Raw genomic sequence first — 4,892 nt, 5'->3', positions numbered from 1 at the left:
TGCCACAGCCGCTGCAAAAGAAGTTTATAAAAATCAATTAAAAAACTTTTCAATCAGTCGCATTGTTTATGTTTGGATTTTAAAACTTTCGGTTTTTCTACGGTATTTGTATCGTTCTTTTTTTTGTGTGTATATTTTTTAAGGATACTCTAAGAGAGGGTAGAGATATTTGTGGATAAATACTGTTAATGAAATGATAAGTTCACTTATTTCGTTCGGGAAAATATTAATTTAATTCTTAACAGAGCTTACAAAATGTTAACAAATCTTTCTTGGGCAGTTTTCAATTTGTATTTTGATTATTTTAAGACAAATAAAGGGTTTGGGGTTTTAATCCTTTTAAACAAATTTGATTTATTGTAAATGAGGCCTGTGCCTCAGATCCTAGATGCCTAGATCCCCGTACAAGACCTCAATTAGGGTTACAGGTGAATGGGTTCTAGCTCTCTATATATGATATTGTATTCCTTATTCCCTAGAGCATCCAATCTTCGTTCGCTGCTCCCACCCAAACAACTTTCCCCGATTATTTTTGAGCTGGCAACAAAAGTTTTCATCTTCTTTCTTTTTTGCTGTGGCGAAAATGTTTCAGAAATATGAAATGAATTAGTTGCACAGGTAACAGAACAGAACAGAAAGGTGGATGGGTGGGTGGGACTTGGGTTGGGTTTGGTAGATTGTTGTTGGGTTGGCCTGTCGCTGGTTTGGTGGCCTAGGAGAGTTGACAGAAAGTTGCTACTTTAGTTGTTTGATTTCGAAAGGCAAGTACCCGGAGTATTTGGGTTTGGTTCGAGAGTGGGAACGACTGCGACTGCTGTGGTTGATTCTGTTTCTTATTCTGCTGCTGCTGCTGCTGATGCTGCTGCTGCTGCTGTGTCAATAGCCAAATGCTCGAGGCCAAACGCAGTTGCAGCTTGAATGAGAAATCGTTGTTCGTTCTTCCCCTACCCTATCTACCCCTCTCTGGCTGTAAACTTTTACTTTTTCCACAAGTTTTGTCGAGAAAATGTCCACCGATAATGATCATTAAAGTGAGAGAGATTTTAGTATAACACAAAAAAAATAAAGTTAAGGATAACCTTTGTTAGACATCTGTCAGGTGGTCGACTGTCGAGAAATCTATGGCACTCGAGGGGTCTGTGCGGCGGACACGGTTTGGGGCAAGTATTGAAATTTCATTTGCATTCGCTTCGGCAAACTTCTGCTCAAGGTTTTGGCACAACAATTATTTTTCCACTTTTTTACAACAATTAAAATTTTAATTCAACATGAAAATTCTATTTGTGACAAGACCACGCCCAATGGCGCTATTTTTTGTGTGTCTGTGTAATTGTCATGTACTTGGAGGACAGTGTAATGGTGGTACTATGTAATGGCATTAATCCTTAATTAAGAGTTTTCAATGTTTTTTGGGCTGTGGGTTTTTTGGCTGTGGCTTTTGGTGTAAGGTTTTTTTGAAGGTGAAATGTGTTTTGACACATGTAATAAGGGTATTATTTACTCGTGCTGGAAGATAAATATCGAGTGGTAGTAGAGTATCGCGTGCCCAGAGAGCTGATGATAAGGTATATTTGTTACATCAGTTAATGCTTTTCTATAAAGGTAAAACATTTGGCTAATTTAGGTTTGTGCTTAAGAGATATGCTAAAATATATTGCATATTTATTATGACAGTAAGTCGGACTGCAACTGAATTTTGGGCATGCTTAGAATTATTATTTGCTCGTTTTTTATTTAAATATAAAAACAAATACGAGCTATTTTTGTACAGCATTTTAACCTACTTAGGAAACTTTTCAGCACACTTTGGCTTCGCACTTCCTTATTCTTATCTAAATCCCAAATAAGTCTTTGCCCCACCTCTCATACATACATAGCTCTTATCTTTCAGTGAACCACAAAAAATCCATTGACCCAACGATAAAAAGCGCCTCCAGCGTGTAGACGGACGCTGATATCATGCAAGTTCAATGCCAACATTTGACATTCAACTTTTATTAATTACAATTTTTGATCATTTTTATAAAGCCTACAAAGAGAGAGGGAGCAGAAAAGAGCGTATCAAATGAGCGTCCAAAAGTGAAAAAGCGAGTCAGACATACAAAACATTAGAGAGCCTCACGGCACTCTCATAAATCACAATAAAAACAAATTAGGCAATTTTTATATCGGCTCGGGGCTAGGGGTGGCCAGCTCCCTGCTTTTATTAGGCTCCACCAGGAGCAAAGAGCCTACCAAAAAATGGTCGACTAATTGAAATACTCCAGCAGGGGTGGGGCTTGAGACGGGGATCAAGCGTGAGAGGTGTTAAAAATTGTTCACCAAAATTAATTGCCAGCAATAAATTGTGCGTCGTTTGGCCTGCCCACGTGACGCATTTAACGTTTTTTATGTGCATACAAATTTAGGGGAGAGTATTTTAAGGGTGCGGGTAGAATTTTAAAATGAAGAAATAAATATATACAAGCAAAATACATAGATAAATGTATAGAGAACCGATCGGTCGGCATGGAACAATGTACATATATTTTAGCTATCTTCTATTTTGTAAAATTTTGTATGAGAAAGTGATTCAACTTGGAAGATAATCGTACTAAACTCAAGAACCTATTCTAGTTTTTAGTTAACTATATTTCTCTATGATTAAAACATTTCTTAATAAAAGATCCTTCTCCAAGGGCATTCGACATTTCTATCCTCCACTTCTAGCCTTAATTTCCTACTGCTGTTGCCATCTCTTTCTAAATATCAGGCGGCTCCTTAGCCAGCCCAGCCAAGCCCAGCTCGTGCCTCTCCTTTCTTAAGCATAATGACCATGCGGCGTCGGCAGTCACAAGCGCATTTCTTTTAAATGTTTTGTATCCTTAACACAAATCAGTATTTCAATTATGTGGGAAGAGTGTGAGGGGCAGTTTTACTGGAAATGTAGAAGCAGCGGGGCTGGGTGTTAAAACCACGTGGAAACACATTTTCTTAATTGTGTCAAAAGCGCAATTTTCTGCAATTTTCTATGAAAATGTGATATGAAAGTGAAAGCAAATCGCACAAGCACACAAAACACGAAACACAAGAAATAACTGTAATCCAAAAAGCTTACGCATCTAAAAGGTGCACACAGGCACACACACAGCTACCTACCGTTCACAGCGAAAGGCAGAGAGAGAGAGAGAGAGAGAGAGAGAAAGCGAAGCGCGCCCGAGAGCGTTGTGGGTCTCCTTTCCGGTTGCAATTTGCTATACAAATCCGCGCTTTTGTTGATGCTATTTTCCACTACACTCCCCGCTCCTCAGCGCTGCTCTGCTTACGCTGCTTCTCCTCTGCTCTGCTTTCGCTGCTTCTCCTTCAATTTGATGCTTGCCTTCCGTATGCCGTTTCACAGCTACACGGGGCGCGGCGTAACTTTAATTTTGTTCGCTCTCTTTTATATTTGATTGTTGAATGCTTTCCCTCTTTTCTTGGTTTTGGTTTTGCTTTTGCTTTTGCTTTTTGCTAATGCCTCAAGTTCGTGAGGGTTTCTATTTCCGCTGCAACACCACCAGCAGCACACACACACACAGAGCACACTTTACACCACTCTCCTTCAGCGCAGTTTAATGGCCCGAAATTCAGGCGATTAGTCGTTAGATTTGGCAATTTCCCAGTACGTTTAGCATTTTTGCGTTTTCTCTTGCTCATGGCACACTTTAACTGTTATTTTATTCGTTATTTAATTGCAAAAATGCAGGCCGAACCGAATGGTAAATGCAACCTACTGCAGCTGTCAAAAACGGGGCTCTTCGGCTGCAGCGGCCAGCAAGTGTCACAACAAAGCGAAGCGCCTCCCGAAGCTCAGACGAGAGAGAGAGCGGATGAATCAGATGTTCGCACGAGAGACACAGCGCGAAAGGATGAATCAGCTGACCGAATGGGTAGGAAGCAGCCTTGAAGCCTAGGACAACATTACGGCACGAGAGCAGCAGCACGGCGTAGCTATAGCGGGAAAAATCGATGGCACACTGACTGCAGCACGAAATGAAGCACACAAAACGAGAGAGAGAGAGAGAGAGGTGCGAAGACTGGCGTAAAGTTTAAGCGAGAGAGCGAGCGAGCGAGCGAGCGAGATTACGTTTTTGGGAGAGCCATAACTGGACTACAGCTCTGATAACAGCTGAGCGCATTCATTTGTTGTGGCACCTTGGTTTTTGTGAATTTTTGTTTTGTTTTTGGCACAGGTTGAGTGTTGTTGAGGTAACCGAATGCCCTACAATGGAATTTGGGAATTTTTAGCAAAAAAATAAAAATAATAATAATAAATAATAAATATGTTTTCTAATATGAAATGTAATCACAAAATGTATATTTTAAGTTCAAACATATTTTAAAGTATTTTTCTAAATTTTCATTTAAGAAAGGTAACTAAAGGTAGGTAAGGTAAAGGCAAAGGTAACTGCCCATTGCACTGGGATGGCAATTATTGAATATAATTTTGCTTTTTGGGATCTGGTGGATGTAAACAATTTTAGGAACGAATCTTTATAATAATATAACCTTGTACGCATGGATACAATAGATGATAAATGAACTTACTCAACAATTCCTTTTATTGATAACTGATTACAACTGAAAACCATCACCGTTCGCTCTGTATATTTTATACCAAAAAAAAGTGCTCATAGTTCATACTAACTATGACTATAACTTATATCCACGTATTTCCATATATTTTTTGCATTAACTGCCACATGCTAAATATCTGTTTTAACCTTCGCCCAGTTTATTCCAATTCGCGACCACATGAATGTGGTATGAATTCTCATTGCTGGTGCTGCTCTAATTGTAGCTCACATCTCGGGTCTGGTTGGGTCGTGGAAATCGAGGAATCGAGCAGCGCTCATTAGCATTTTGTGGCATAT

The sequence above is a fragment of the Drosophila guanche genome, unplaced genomic scaffold (assembly GCF_900245975.1).
Source record: "Drosophila guanche unplaced genomic scaffold, DGUA_6, whole genome shotgun sequence".
Taxonomy (NCBI): Eukaryota; Metazoa; Arthropoda; class Insecta; order Diptera; family Drosophilidae; genus Drosophila; species Drosophila guanche.
Note: the sequence above shows the minus strand (reverse complement) of the source record.